At 44.9% G+C, this 16,869-nt stretch overlaps 1 long non-coding RNA gene across 2 annotated transcripts in view; it reads left to right on the top strand.

The window, feature by feature from the left end:
- Positions 1–16,869, top strand: part of LOC138799524 (uncharacterized) — an 85,669-nt gene that overhangs the window by 49,875 nt on the left and 18,925 nt on the right. The gene's annotated exons all lie outside the window — the stretch shown is intronic.

Genomic DNA, 16,869 nt, shown 5'->3' on the forward strand with positions numbered 1-16,869 from the left:
TTCATATGGGCAGCCATGGCGCTGGTGCCAGGATGGCAACTCTTGCCTCTTTTAATGCACCTACCGCACTGGTGACAGATGACCACATAGGTATCCTCCGGGCACTTTTTAAAAAACTGCCACACAGGCGAGGTGTAGAGTCTAGTACCGACAGGCTGCGAGGATGGGCGGGGGCTGCCGATACTAGGACCTGCAGTGGAGGAGGTTTCCCGAGTGGTCATCTGCTTGTCCCGGCTACGGTTCCGACTTGTTAGTTGACTACTGCTGCCTGTCTGCTTTTTAGTTGTGGCGAGCCTGCTGGCGGACGGATTCCCGATTGACGAATCTGTCGAATAAGCCAAATTCTGCTATGGATCCCATGTAACATCCGATGTAGCATCATCCTGTTCCAGAATGATGCTATCATCCTCATCAGGCTCCTGCCCAGCCCTCTCTCGTCTACTGCCTACTGCTGTCCTGCCAGGCCTAACATGGGCCTGCTCTGATATCGCTTCCGACACAGCTATGCCCTGCACTTGATTGTCCCCTGTCTCTTCCCCCACGTGCTCATCATCATCAACGAGCAGTTCGCTGCTCATAAACGCCAACAGTTCCCTTGCAGGCGGCGGGTCAAAAGTTAGCGGGATGTTGCTGAGGATGTCAGATGGAGGACGTGGGGGAATTGCTGTGTGCCCGTGCCAAGTCAGGGTCGTGTCCGAGGTACCCACAGATATCTGGCTGTCTGTCTCACTACTCATCCTTGTGGACGTCGAAGTGTGAGCCAGCCACTCCAGGACTGTGGAATTAGACGTGTGGACACAACCCTGGTGTGACAAAGGAAGCTTGGGCCTGCCACTGGACCCTCTTCCTGCGCTACTTCCTCTTCTGCCCCTTGAGCCAGACTCTCTGCTCTGCCCTCTGCCTGAAACCCTTTGTGAGGTTTCCTGCTGCCGCTGTGCCATGACTTTATATTCAAATTCTGATTTCTACACTTGTTAGATGAGAACAGTATTTTCTGTAATATATAGGACTTGTGTGTGTGTATATATATATATATATGCGATGCCCTGGCCCCTGGGGGCCACTTCCGCAGTGCTGGTGTTATGAGCGGGCAATGACCGGGGCAGCTGCAGGGGTTATACTTGTCACGGTATAGGCCTGAGGGCGGCACAGCTGTAGGGCCGGTCTGTGGAATCTGCGGGTGATGATGGGTATGCGATTCTTCGCTGCACCTAGTCAGGGCACCAGTTAGTGGACACCAATGCCAGGGTTCAGTAACAGCGGTTTTATTATAGATGAGGTAACTAGTAGCAACAGTTCTGTCCGGATGCAACCGGGTATATAGCAGGCTGTGACAAATAAAGCAGGAGTGGTGCTGCATAGGCTGTGAGAATACGTGCCGGATGATGGGAGTAGGAGTATGAGAGAAATAGCGTTGCTGGGTGGATTAGCTTGAGAATAATACTTGCTGTGAATCCTTGCAGCGATGAGGAGAGATAACGGAATGACACCCAGATGAGAGAGAAGAATCCGGTCACTTGAGCAGGCAGATACAGCCGAAGACTTGAATACAGCAGAGCACTCGATCCACAACTCCTCTGAGGAAGGAGAGGGACGACACACACAACCTCCTTGCTCAGCAGCAAGGGGAAGACTACCTTGTTAGGAGGAAGTGGGAGGTCACATGGTTGCTCCTGGCCAGAGCTAGTCGGCCATTGGAGGAACCATGGTTACAGGTCACGTGATCAACAGCCTTGCATACCACTGTACAATGCAATAATACACAGGAATGCATGAGAATACACATGAGAATGCACATTACTAGAGAATACTAGGGCAAAACCAGCAGCAGTTGCAGTGCAAACACTTACCAGAACAGGCATTGACACAGCAAAAGAAATGGCCATAATAGGAGTAGTAGTCTGCATGTTCTGGGACACTACATACCTCCCTAGCAAATTTGAGCCGACCTCGGCGAATCTAGAAGGCAGCAGACATGAATAGACTGGACAATCAAACAACAGGAATGAATGATGAGAGTGAGTGTGATGAGGTGTGTGTTTCCCACGCCCAAGGCACAGGTGAGAAGAGAGAAAGGATGAGAAACCCTAGTGGCAGGACTTCAGCTAGGGGTGCCTAACGTACTCTGGCGACCAGGTAGCTAGTGCGTGAACCATCTGACGTGTAAGCCAGGACAACTTAACTGCTGGCGGGTGACCCTCCATATTCCAGCCAGTTAGACAGTAGGTTTTCTGTTAAATGTGTTACCCTACTGGAGGAGAACGTGAAGACCTGTGTACTATCTTGGCGTGTTTGTGAAATGTCTTGGATACCTGAAAAAGAATAGAACAAAATAATAAAAGCAAGCATACATCTGGGCGCCCATGCATACGGGTCAATCATACAACACAATTACTCAATAGGCCAAACACACGAAAGGGTATCCAAGGTGCAATATGTATGGACCAGTGTGAATGTTAAGTAAGACTATGTGTGATTACTACTGTGTTGGGACAAGACAGAGGTGAACAAATACTGGAAACAAAAGGAAAGGAAACACAAGGGACAACAAATACTGCGAGGTCTTGAGGAGAACTGGCTCACATGAATCTGAATGAAACCTGAGAAAAATCTGAATGAAAATCTGAGAAAAATCTGAATGAAAATCTGAGAAAAATCTGCATACGAACTGGCTCAACTAAATCTTTCCAGCTATAGATATGATAATAATACACAATACTGAGACTGGATGAGAAAATACACTCCTACATAATCTGGACTTTCTCTGAGGTATATGTAAACTGACTTCTCTTACTCAGAGGAGGAGCTATCTGACTTAGACACTGGAAAATATACTGTTTTACAAAAGAGGCACTCTACTCTGAGGCAATCTATGTAACCTTGTGCTTACTCAGAGGAGGAAATACAAAGACTTTGATAACACTGGAATGCAATGGTAGAATAAGTGCAATAATGAAATAAGTGCAATAATACCCTGTGTGGACCACACAATCACAGGAAAGTGCATTAGGAAGGAATGGGTTAAGTGTCTCTGTTAGGTAGAGTCTCTTTTAGGCAATTAGACATCGTCCATGTAAAAGGCTCTGGGACAGGCACTAGAGAACCTTTTGTTACTGTAAGTGTCCATCAGCTCATGGCTGGTTAGTACAGGGAACTTGGTCAGGAGGACCAGGCACGAACCTTGAACGTTGCATAGCAGGAACCTGAAACAATTAAACAGTTAGACAACAGAAACAGTTAAGGACTCATCTCTCAGGAGGACACTTAACAGAAATGTCCTGGAGGACCCTGAGTAGGCTTCTTCTTTTTCTTCTTCCACGGATAGCGATAGCGTGAAGGGCCTGGAGCAGAAGCATCACTGGATGCCGTAGTGACTACAATGCTGGGCGTCACCATGGTGATAGGAGAGATGATGGGGGCCACATGATAGGTGACGGTCGTGGTAGAAGAGGCAGCCATAGCCACAGCAGTGGGGGCAGTAGAGGGGACTGCGGTAGTAGACGGGCCCGCTGTAGTGGAAGCTGCAGGAGTAGCGCTAGGCATAACGGTGGCAGCTGTAGTGGCAGGCGACAGGGCAGTGAGGGCCTGCTGAATGTCCTCGATCAGCTGCATAATCTTAGGCCCCGGCCCGAGCATCCATTGCGGCAGGGGCGGTGGATCACGCCCTGGAGGTTGCCACAGACCCGGGGATATGAAGGCCTTAGCAGAGTTCTCCCCTTTAGGGCCAGGGACTGAGGACAGAGGAGTCGGTCCACTTACAATCTGCTGGCTGCCCGGTGATGAGGAACCTCCGGTAGAAGAAGCCAAATCAGCGGTGCTGGGGTGACTGGGTCCTGGAGAAATGCTGGTCTCAGGTATGGGCCCCTCATTCTGATCAGCAGAGGCCGGGATGAAGGCCCGGCGAAGACCTCCGTCGTCCGACGAGGCAGCGGCCCAGCTGGTGTCGCTGTAGGATGGGAGCGGTGCTAGCAGGCAGGCAGGATTGCTCTCCGGCAGCTCCGGCATCACTGGTGCTGCGGCTGCAGGCAAACGTTTCTCTGGGGCCGCCATCTTGTCACGCTCTGGCCGGAACTTGTAGCAGGAAGGGGAGGAGCGCCAGGCTGGAGGATCAGGTTCCAGAATCTGCCCAGCAACAGTGACGTCATCCGACCCAGGCAGCCAATCAGGAGCAGCCAATGGAAAGTCTATGGCGCCGGACGATTCCCGCGCTTTGGCTGCATGGCTGTTAACCCCCTCCTCTCCGGGGTATGGCGCAGCCAGAAATTGAAGAAGACGGCGGCCATCTTGGGTACTGTTTAGGGCCCGAAACACTTCAATCACCCCCATAGTAATCGGCAAAGTCTCTGGGGGGTAACAGTACAGTTCTGGGGGTACTGACAGTTGGCACAACACAGTCTGTATCCTGTTCGTGACGCCAAAAATGCGATGCCCTGGCCCCTGGGGGCCACTTCCGCAGTGCTGGTGTTATGAGCGGGCAATGACCGGGGCAGCTGCAGGGGTTATACTTGTCACGGTATAGGCCTGAGGGCGGCACAGCTGTAGGGCCGGTCTGTGGAATCTGCGGGTGATGATGGGCATGCGATTCTTCGCTGCACCTAGTCAGGGCACCAGTTAGTGGACACCAATGCCAGGGTTCAGTAACAGCGGTTTTATTATAGATGAGGTAACTAGTAGCAACAGTTCTGTCCGGATGCAACCGGGTATATAGCAGGCTTTGACAAATAAAGCAGGAGTGGTGCTGCATAGGCTGTGAGAATATGTGCCGGATGATGGGAGTAGGAGTATGAGAGAAATAGTGTTGCTGGGTGGATTAGCTTGAGAATAATACTTGCTGTGAATCCTTGCAGCGATGAGGAGAGATAACGGAATGACACCCAGATGAGAGAGAAGAATCCGGTCACTTGAGCAGGCAGATACAGCCGAAGACTTGAATACAGCAGAGCACTCGATCCACAACTCCTCTGAGGAAGGAGAGGGACGACACACACAACCTCCTTGCTCAGCAGCAAGGGGAAGACTACCTTGTTAGGAGGAAGTGGGAGGTCACATGGTTGCTCCTGGCCAGAGCTAGTCGGCCATTGGAGGAACCATGGTTACAGGTCACGTGATCAACAGCCTTGCATACCACTGTACAATGCAATAATACACAGGAATTCATGAGAATACACATGAGAATGCACATTACTAGAGAATACTAGGGCAAAACCAGCAGCAGTTGCAGTGCAAACACTTACCAGAACAGGCATTGACACAGCAAAAGAAATGGCCATAATAGGAGTAGTAGTCTGCATGTTCTGGGACACTACATATATATATATATAGCACTTGTCATGAATGTGCCTGTGCCGAACTCTGTGCGCCCCTTGGCTCGTGTTGCGCGCCTGAGATGGCGCTGATATTCAGTGTTTTTGTATGTTTGTGCGGTGTTCTGGGCCTTGTCTGAACACTGGCCTTTTTCCTTCTGTGTTTGTTCAGCCACACCCGCTTTGCCTGAGATACTCCTGGCCACTCCGGAGTTAACTCTGATGCTGGTTAGCTTGTCTTGTCAGGTTGCTCTTGCCCCAGGTGTTCTGAGGAGATCAGGGGTCTGGTCCAATCAGCTCCTGCACTGGACCTCTGGTCTCCTATATAGTGTCTGCCAGCCTGCCTCTCACTGCTGGATATTGAGCTTGACTCTGCCTGCTTGTGGTCTGATTTATTCTGTCTTTACTCTGACCCCCTTTGCCTGTATTTCTGACCATTCCTGCTAGCTGCCTGCCCCTGACCATATTGCCTGTTTATTGACCTTGCTTGTTGGATTGTGTTTTTGTACTGCGCTGCCCGATTGTTGTGACCCGGACTGTCGACTATTCTTTGTGTTTTGTCTGTCTGTCTTGTCTTTGTGTCCCACCAAGCCAGTACAGGGACAGCCGCCAAGTTGCCCGCCGCCATCTTAGGGCGGATTGCGGCAAGCAGGTAGGGGCAATGGGCGGGGTTCAGCGTCAGGGCTCACTGTCTTGTATTGTCATGCTGTCCAGTTCCTGACAGAATACCCGGCCCAATATATATATATATATACTGCCCCCTCTGGTGCCATGACTACTGTGGAAGATCTTGCTACCCGGGTGGAGGGGGTGTCAGGCCTGGTGGTCCAACTGGCAAACCAAATAACAGTTATTGGATTTAAACCTGGTGGCTAAGATGGAGGCGTTGTCCTGCCTGGTTGGTGACCTTGCTAAACAGGTTCAAGTTTTGTCTGCCAAACAGAATAATGATGTGGTAGTGCCCCATCCGTCCCCAGCGATCAGAACATCATCAGTGTCCCGATGACTACCAGGAAGGTCATCTGGGCGCACAGGTAACCATTGGTGAAATGGGCATACATTGTTCCTTTGATAAACCTGCCATACCTGTGCCTGATGTGAATGAAAATCGTGGGGATGATAACTCTGTCTGTAACTCATCTGTCTCTATCTCAGTCCTCCGCTGACGAGTGGGAGACGGATAGCGATATTGCTAGTAACATTCAAACCTGTGTGGTGAGAGGTTATTTTTTCGCCTACACCTGATTTATCAAGTGAGGGTCCGGAGGCCCCTCATAAAAGGGGGGGTACTGTCATGAATGTGCCTGTGCCGAACTCTGTGCGCCCCTTGGCTCGTGATGCGCGCCTGAGATGGCGCTGATATTCAGTGTTTTTGTATGTTTGTGCGGTGTCCTGGGCCTTGTCTGAACACTGGCCTTTTTCCTTCTGTGTTTGTTCAGCCACACCCGCTTTGCCTGAGATACTCCTGGCCACTCCGGAGTTAACTCTGATGCTGGTTAGCTTGTCTGGTCAGGTTGCTCTTGCCCCAGGTGTTCTGAGGAGATCAGGGGTCTGGTCCAATCAGCTCCTGCACTGGACCTCTGGTCTCCTATATAGTGTCTGCCAGCCTGCCTCTCACTGCCGGATATTGAGCTTGACTCTGCCTGCTTGTGTTCTGATTTATTCTGTCTTTACTCTGACCCCCTTTGACTGTATTTCTGACCATTCCTGCTAGCTGCCTGCCCCTGACCATATTGCCTGTTTATTGACCTTGCTTTTTGGATTGTGTTTTTGTACTGCGCTGCCCGATTGTTGTGACCCGGACTGTCGACTATTCTTTTATTGTGTTTTGTCTGTCTGTCTTGTCTTTGTGTTCCACCAAGCCAGTACAGGGACCGCCGCGAAGTTGCCCGCCGCGATCTTAGGGCGGATTGCGGCAAGCAGGTAGGGGCAGTGGGCGGGGTTCAGCGTCAGGGCTCACTGTCTTGTATTGTCTTGCTGTCCGGTTCCTGACAGCACTTAAGACTTTTGTGCTATACACCTGCATTAGGTATTTTTGTCTCTCAGGATAAGATGGATGTGATATACACAGAAGGGTCCAAGTATAGAAATTGTCTATATATATATATATATATATATATATATATATATATATATATATATATATATATATATATAGCACTTTTTTAAAGATATTATGCTATGCACCTGCACCAGGTATTTTTGTCTCTCAGGATAAGACGTATGTGATATACACACTATCAGAAGTATAGGACTTAGGACTTGTATATCTGTACAGCACGGTTTCGTTCTGTGCACCCTTTGCTGTCCTATGCCTAATCTATCTATTTTTCGCCCTCTCTATATTTCTCTCTCAATCACTAGATGTTTCTCCTCTCCGCTTTCCTAATCTTTCCTTTCCTTTCCTACAATATCTTCTCAGTAGTCTGTAGTACACAACAGCAGCAGCACCAGCAGAGTTTTGTCAATGACAAGCTCTGTGCAACGCTAACAGTATGCTTCCTCTCTCTACACACTGCGTGGTGCGGTCATGTGACCGCTCCTCTTAAAGCAATACCGACGTCACACAGGGGGTGGGCTAGTGCAAGATCCCTGCATGGGAAAGCGATTTTCCCGCCCGGATCACTTCCTGCTTTCTAGAATGGCGGCTGCCATTTTAGAAAGCAAGAAAAAAAAAAATCGGATTTTTGGAAAAATCCGAACCGGATCCTATACCGGCCGAACCGGTTCACTCATCTCTAGGCGACGCATCAGAGGCACGAGGACAGATTACTTCAGGCCTTTATTATTTATTGTTTTCCTGCACCTTTACCAGCCTGTCTGCAGTTTTTGTCCTTCCATAGGACTTATCCTTTAAAATAAGAGGTGACATTAAAAAGTACAATTGATCCTGCAAAAAATTATTCCTAATATGTGTAGATAAAGAAATAAAAGAATTATAGCTTTTGTTTCATTAGAAAGTGGCCTATTAAATCAGCCCTTCTCAAACTTTTTGTACTAGAGCCTCACCTAACAGAGCAAAGTGGTGCCTCAGCCTCACCAGACCAAGAGGATGCTGGGGCCTCCCTATTTGCTCAGTCTACCCTTCACATTGAAATAAGTACAAAATGAGTCAATGAATTTTCCTAAACCAGAAATTGTTGCAGTCAGGAAAAGAACTTTTTGTAAAAACAGCCTCCCCAGCTGCGCCTCACCAACAACTAGGGGGCGCCTCATTGTTGAGGCCCGCCACACAGTTTGAGAAGCACTGGTTTAAATCAAGTTTTTATGTCAACATCTTTTTAGGAATTTTTGGTTATTTTTGTTTAATTTTTCATGGTACTATCTATATTTTGCAGTTTATATTTTGACTAGACTTAAAGGGGTATTTCAGCAAAAATCTTTTTCTTTCAAATCAACTGGTTTCAAAAAGTCATATAGATTTGTAATTCACTTCTATTTCAAAATCTCACGTTTTCCAGTACTTATTAGCTGCTGTATGTCTTGCAGGAAGTGGTGTTTTCTTTTCAGTCTGACACAGTGCTCTCTGCTGACATCTCTTTCCGAGACAGGAACTGTCCAGAGCAGTAGCAAATCCCTATAGTAAATGTGTATTGCTGAAAAGAAAACGTTTCCTGCAGGGCATACAGCAGCTGATAAATACTGAAAGACTGGAGATTTTCAAAAAGAAATAATATACAACTCTATATAACTTTCTGAGACCAGTTGATTTAAAAGAAAGTATTTTCACTGGACAACCAAGTTGAGACTTCTTATTCTGTACATTGCCTTCCTTATCAACACAGACAGGACTCAGCCCCCTCCCCCCCATGTGGAATGAGCTCACAGAGCATGCACACAAATGTGTCCCATACATAGGGTCTGGATTATTGCAGTTCCTAACTAATCAGCCTTCCCTTCTCTAAACTCTCCCCTCTCCAGTCTATCCTAAATGCAACAGTCCAGGATATATTTCTAATGCCATCCTCCTGTCCCGGGCACCTCACTGGTTGCCATTCAGCACAGAGTACACTATGAATTCTTCATGCTCAACCACAAAGTTCTCCACAGTGCTGTAACATGTCCTCTCTCATCTCTGTCCACCACCCTACCTGCGCTCTATACTCTTGACTTATGACTCACATCATCCTCCATAATCCGCAGCTCTCACTCCTACCTCCAGGATATTATTGATAGACTGTACTGTAACAGGGAACTGAAACAATCAGTTCCATAGCACTAAAAACCCACAAGCACAGCACTGATATCAGGAGCTGCGCTCCTGCTGCTTCCCTATTCAGGTGGTTGCTAGGAAAGCCTTTGGTGTCATTAAAGGGGTTGTCCAGCGAAAATCTTTTTCTTTGAAATCAAATGGTGTCAGAAAGTTATATAGATTTGTAATTTACTTCTATTAAAAAATCTCCAGTCTTCCCATACTTATTAGCTACTAAATGTACTGCAGGAAATGTTGCTTTATTTTTATTCAGACGCAGTGCTCTCTGCTGACATCTCTGGCCCAGACAGGAACTGTCCAGAGCAGGAGAGGTTTTCTATGGGGATTCATATAAAACCGAGACAGAGTTCCTGTCTTGGCCAGAGATGTCAGCAGAGAGCACTGTGTCTGAATAAAAATAAAACAACATTTCCTGCAGTGCATTTAGTAGCTAATAAGTACAGGAAAACTTGAGATTTTTTTAATAGAAGTAAATTACAAATCTATATAACTTTCTGACACCAGTTGATTTCAAAGAAAAAGATTTTCGCTGGACAACCCCTTTAAAACGCACCTATCATATTTAAAAACTGGATGCTGTAGGTGCCATTTTATTATATCACAGTGATAATGTGCACCTAGAGAAGATGCAATCGGACCTTCTCTCTGTGTCTGTCATCATTTATCTTGACTGTTTGCAAAAACTATGAACAGATCTGCTAATAAAGATGGCCTCATAAATTCAAGGCACTGGTTATAGCTGGTAAGAACATGATTCATGCTCATAGACAAGCACAGTATGTTTCAGAACAGATTGATTTACTCTGTGGAGGGAACATTTCACCAAGAAATAGAATATACTCATCACAGTTATGGTTCTTCACAGATGAAATTGAAAACAAAAATGTTGGCTCAGAACTTTTTTTTTCTCAAAATTCTCAGAAGGTTTGAATTATTTTCAATATGTTCTTATTTTGAAACTTAACCAAATCCAAGCTCCATGAGAACGGGAACACTCTAGGTTTAAGCAATAAATCACAATTTCCTCTACATGGTCTAAATATAGAGGAAGGGTTTACAGTGTGAACTTTCTATAGATATATCATGGGGCATTTCCTGAGAACTTGCAGGAAACAATTGCTCACTTGCTTATTTGCTCCTTATTTCAGCTGCCTTATGTTTGTTACCTGGCTATGTTGACACATGCATTTCATTTTAATCCCAGTTTATACATTAGCAGTTGTATAGCCAGTACATGTGTGATCCAATAAAACACTCCTCTAGCCAAAATGTAAAACTTGTCGACATTTGCATTGGAGGTCCAATTAGGGGTGTCTGTATGTCCCAGTACAGGTGTGCCACTAAGCTTTATTCCACCTGTAAAAAGGTAACTCAGGCGTCAGGTGTCACACTCTGGCATGGTGGGTGCCTTTCTGCACTATCACCACTTATTGTCCCACTTTCCCCTGTCTTTGTGCACAGATGAAGATATAAGAAGAGTTAACTTATGTGTTCTTGCTGTTCTTCAGTTCACCAATAACTGATTCAGGTGCCTCACACTTCTCCACCTATCACACGTTTACACCTTGCTGCTTCTGGCCCTTTCCCCACCAATAGGAGGTTAGTCCCAGTCAGCCCTATAAAGGTTGCAGTGAGGGAGTTGCTGCTGCAATCTACAGCCAGGTCTAGCTTAGACCAGGGTCCTGGGCTTCTAGTCAATTGAAGTTGGAGAGAGACAAAAGTTTGTTTAAAGAGAGACTATGAAATAAAAGTAATGCAGTACTAAACCTAAAGGTGGGGTAACTGTCACCTGGGTGCACCTTGCCTACACCTGGGATCCTTATACAGTTAGGACAATCTACTGTATCTGGAATTGATCTGCAGTGGAGCAAAAAAACCAAAGCTGAAGAACTCCATTGAATCTTGCTCTACCTATTCGGGAAACCTTGAGGGGTTAGCTTAGCCCAGTTGTGCAACCTTGGGACTCGTGCTACCAAACCTGATTGTCATTGGCTTGTTTGGCATAAGGCGGTCTATATCTTTCTTCTTATCCTACACCAAACACTCTACAAGCATCCCAGCAGAGTACTGTTTTATTAGGCAAGGCCCCCAGACAGCCCCTGCACCTATCTAGTCTCAAGTAACACATTCTTTCTACCCACTAACCTCTACCTGCTACGTCAACATTTCAAGCGCCTTGACCCTCTGTGTTGTCCATCAAGAGAAAGGACATTGTCATTGCTATTTTTGCGATATCTTTTGCACTCATTTTGTCTGTTCTTGTATTGCACTGAAGATCTTAAAGTGTCACTGTTGTTAAAATTTTTACTGCAGAAATCAATAGTCCAGGCAATTTTAAGAAACTTTGTAATTGGGTTTATTAGCCGAAAAAAGAATTTTTATCATGAAAAAGTAGTTTGAAGCTCTCCTCCCCTGTCTTCATGGTTTTTCCTATGGAGAGAGAAAGTAAAAGCAGCAAAACAGGACAACAAAGAGTTAATTTACATTAACATTGCGGGCTCTCTCCTCTGACAGTCACCAGGGACCTCTCTGACCTCTAATTAGGGCTCTGAATAGCTTCCCCGCTGAGCAATCCTTCGTCCTCAGCTCTCAGCTGCCCGCTAATCTCTCTCCTTCCCCCTCCCCCCTCCCCTCTTCATAGTCCAGACAGATCCGACTGATGAAAAAACTGTTTCGATTTCCTTATTCTAAGGAGTGGATGACAGAAGGGAGAGGAGGGGGGGCCTGGGAAAAGGCTTTTTACATGCAGATAATGGCATATTTTGCTAATAAACCCAATTACAAAGTTTCTTAAAATCGTCTAGAATATTGATTTCTGCAAAAAAAAATTTAACGACAGTGACACTTTACGTTAACTTTATTCTGGTTAAGTGCTGCTCATTCCTTTCCGTCGTATCTGCACCCAGTGCATCTGGGGGTGGCTATCACCACTCCTGGCCACCGTGACAAGTGCCCATTTAAAACACCAGCTAGCCCACTGCTGTTATCACCTAGCAACTCCAGGTCACAGCATCTCCATCAAAATTCCTTTACAAAATAGTGTCGCAAACTGATCTATTATGCGTGGTAAAATGCACCACAACAGAAACTCAATGAACATTAAAGAGACTCTGTACCCACAATCTACCCCCCAAAAACTGCTTTTACAATAGGATAGCTGCTTTTAATCCAAGATCTGTCCTGGGGTCCGTTCTGCAGGTGATGCAGTTATTGTCCTAAAAAAACAACTTTTAAACTTGTAGCCCTGTGTCAAATTGGCGTGGCCTAGAGTGTCTGTGCCCTACACTTGCGATGTATATCCATCCCTCCTCTCCACCCTCTTCCCCATTAGGAATGCCCCTGGGCAGAATTTCTCCTATTCATCACTTGTCTGAACACTGCACATGTGCCTTAACGATCCATGTTCAGACAGGTAATGATCAGATGAAATCCTAATGCCCCCTGTGCCTCTATATAGTAATAATGCCTTCCCTGAGCCTCATGCAGTTATAATGCCCCCATAAAATAATACTCCCATAAAATAACCCCCTTAGCTTCCCTAACTTCCCCTGTTCTCTATATAGTAATAACTGTTTAGCCCCCTATAGTAATAATGCCTCTCTCTGCCTATATATAGTAATAATGCCCCCTTAGCCTTACCATAATAATAATGGCACCCTTACCTCTATATCGTACTAATGTCCCTTTAGCCTCCACAGTAATAATGTTCCCTGCACCTCTATATAGTAATAATACCCCCTGTGCCTCCATATAATAATAATAATAATAATGCCCCCACAGGTGCCCCTGAATGCCCCTTTGCCTCTGTATAATATAGCTCCTTTAGCCCCCCCCCTCTCCCCCAGGTAGTAATGTCCCCTGGTACAATAAAAATAAGAATAGAATTAATACTGTGGCTCCTGTGATGTGTAAAGGGTCTCTCTGTTCAGGCCTCTAGTGTGTAAGACACAGACATGTAAAAAGTTATATGTCACATTGGGTCTTTTTAGCTTCATAGACTATAATGAAACATAAGAGTGCGGTTTGATTGACAGTTGGGAAAAAAATGCAACACTCTTTTACCTCTCTGTATCTCAGGATTGCAGCGGTCTTAGCTATGCAATCCACCACAATCAATAACTTTATTATCAATAAAGTTATTACAAATGACAGTAATGCTTTAATGTAGATATGGTCCTGGTTAGGCTAGGTTCACACTGCGTTTTTGCAATCCCTTTTTTCACCCGTTTTTTGCAAAAAATGGATAAAAAAAACGGATGCATTTGTGTGCATCCGTTTTGATCTGTTTTTCCATTGACTTCCAAAAAAAACGGATCAAAACGGATCGGTTTTTCTTTTAACGGACACAAAGTGTCAGATCCGTTTTGATCCTTTTTTTTTTTTTTTTACAATTGAAGTCAATGGAAATACAGATCTAAACGGATGCACACAAATGCATCCGTTTTTGCAATAAACGGATGAAAAGAACAGATTGCAAAAATGAAGTGTGAACCTAGCCTTACCTGGAGTACCTTTTTTTCCCCCCTGAAGATTGGTCTGTTGCACCTTGTAAGCTCATTACTTATATGGTTTTATCCATGATTACTTATATTACTAAACAAGCAGAACATCATCACTCTTTTGTATAAGTAATCTCTGTTTATCTCTGTTTATGCTTTAGTTACAGTGCATGACCCGTACCTGACACCTTCATTGTGTTTCTCCTGTGCTTGTCTTACATTCTGTTTTTGCATTGTGTAATGCAATAAGTGATTGCAATAATTGATTACAGAGCAGTTACATCCAGTGACTCAGTCTTCTCTGAGTGAAGCACAAATGACATCTTCTCTGATCAGAGTTGCTTATTTTTCCTTTGCTTTTCCATCCAACTCTGTCATAATAAAGGCTTCCCCTAGCCATGTCTCGTCTCTGCAGAATCTGAAAAATATTTTAGGTTCCACCTTCAGCACAATCCTCACCTGTATACAAACTGAATAGGTATTGCCCTCTCTGTGCCCTTGTACAGTAGGTAGGCTCACCTCTGTCCCATATGGTATTAGGTCAAAATTTGTGGCCCTTATAGTATTAGGCCCCCTCTAAACCATAATATAGAATAGGCCAAACTTTATGTCCCCATATAGTATTAGGCTCACCTCTGCATCCATATAGTAGATAGGCCTATTATGTGCAGGTTCTATATTGTATTAGGTCCCTCTTGGCAGCCCCTATGTAATATTAGGGCTCTTTGAGCAGCCCTTTATAGTATTAGGTTACTCTGTGCAGCTCCTATATAGTATTAGACCCTTCTGTGTTTGTGCAGCCCCCATATAATATTAGGTCCCTCTGTGACGTTGTCACCGGCTAGGCCAAGCCCCATCTACAGCCAACATGGAGGCATAGGCCTCTTTGTGACTGCAGGATCAGCGGGGCCCAGGCCATTATGTCTGCCCATAGTGGCCATGGCAGGGTCTAGGCGCCGATGATGTCACGGAGGGGCTGGGGCCTGTGGTGATGATGTCATGAAGGGGTGGAGCCTACCGGGCCAATGTGGGTAGGGTTAGGGGCACAACTGTCGTGAAGCCCCACCCATATGATACTGTCCACCAACAATAACATGCATTTTTGAAGGTAGATTCCACCAAGAGATCCTTTATATGGTAAGATGAAATGTCCAGAATATAGGTTGAAGAATGGTGCTGAGAACTATAAACTACTCAAACAGCGGGAGATACAATAATAAGAAGTGCGGCCCTGGAAAGAGGAGGTAGGGGGCTAACTCGGACAAATCACCAGGTTCATTGGCACAAACCTGCTGATAGGAAATATAGGACATATTATCATTCTTATTATTCAGATTAGTAAAGGAAATCATTCACATACTGTAATCATTTGTATAGTGTACTCATTGGTTAGATCTAAATAAAAAAAAATATATTCAGGGCATTTGCTGTAAGTCATGAATATATAAATGAAAAATGAGAGAGAAATAAGTAATGCATATGAAACAATGTACGCTCTGGGATTCATAAAATTAATGTTTTAGATATTTAAAGGGGTAATGCAGAATGTGGTCTGCAAAATGGCTGAAAACGAATAGTTATTGGCATATAAATGCTCAGTAAACAAACACAAAAGTAATATTGTTTTAAGTTTTATATTCTGTAATCATTTCCAGAAAGTACAGCCTAAAACCAAGGAAACAATAGAGGTTGTCTGGATTCAACAGCTATAAACACAGACGCCATGAACTACAAATAATATCAACATATGGATTAGTCAAAATAGGCCCCAGGCTGCTCAGGTTCCTATTCAATGCAATTTCAGTTTAAAACGTGCTTCTAATTTTGGTAATAAAAGCGTTTTAATGGCCAATAAATGCATTATTACTCTGGATTTTTTTAAAAATTAATTAACTCCATCTACACAGTTGTCACGATGTTTCTGAATACATTACATAAGGCTGTAAACATACTGCACAGTTTTATCAATATAAATTGATATTTTATTAACTATATTTAAAGGGAATCTGTCAGCTGTATTTCATGTTCCAAGCAGCTGACACTGTTAGCTGTTAGGACAAGGAGACACATGGTACCTTTCATATATCCAGCTGTGCTTCCAGAATGTAGAAAGTTGCTATAAAGTTTAGCTGTCGTAGACAAAAACATATGGAGTGTCAAAAGTTTTGATCTGTCCAGGTCTGAGCGTTTTCCAATTCGTACCAATCAGGAAAATGATCGGGAAGAGGACTAAGCTGCAGTGCGGGTTTCATAGAACTCCATTAGAACTCTTTTTTCTAACACAGAGTGGGAGTGGATGTGCTGCAACGTGGGCTTTTGTCATGTCTTTATGACATGTCCTGAATAACTGCAAGCGGGAATGCTTCCTCTCTTACCCCTCCCTGCTTGGAAGCCAAATCCCAGGCAGGTTCAGGTGTGGGAGGGGGAGTAAGGAGGTGTTACAGCTTTATGAAAATTCAGGAGCTCAGGATAGCCTCTATTGTGCCTATTGTCAATGGGGCTTGCTGTAAATTGTCAATAAATCCTGTTACAATAGTTCAGGCAAGATGGCACCCCCCATAATTATGTACCAAAAAAAAACTTACAAAAAAAAAGAGAGAAAAATCCTTATAATCAGAAAATAGAAACAGAACTGAAAAAAGAGCAGATCCAGTATCAGTAAAAAATAAATAAATAAATTGAGTTTTCTACTTTTGGATGTTTATAGGACAGGATACTCGTATACTGTTACAATTACTGCTTTCCCAAAGAGAACATTAGTGAAGCTCCACCCCCTTGGGCCCTTCTGTGCTGTCCTGCAGCAGTCGCGTCCATGATGTGTTGGCACATGTGACCATACAAAGTTATTTAGCCT

The sequence above is a fragment of the Dendropsophus ebraccatus genome, chromosome 8 (genome assembly GCF_027789765.1).
Source record: "Dendropsophus ebraccatus isolate aDenEbr1 chromosome 8, aDenEbr1.pat, whole genome shotgun sequence".
Lineage (NCBI taxonomy): Eukaryota > Metazoa > Chordata > Amphibia > Anura > Hylidae > Dendropsophus > Dendropsophus ebraccatus.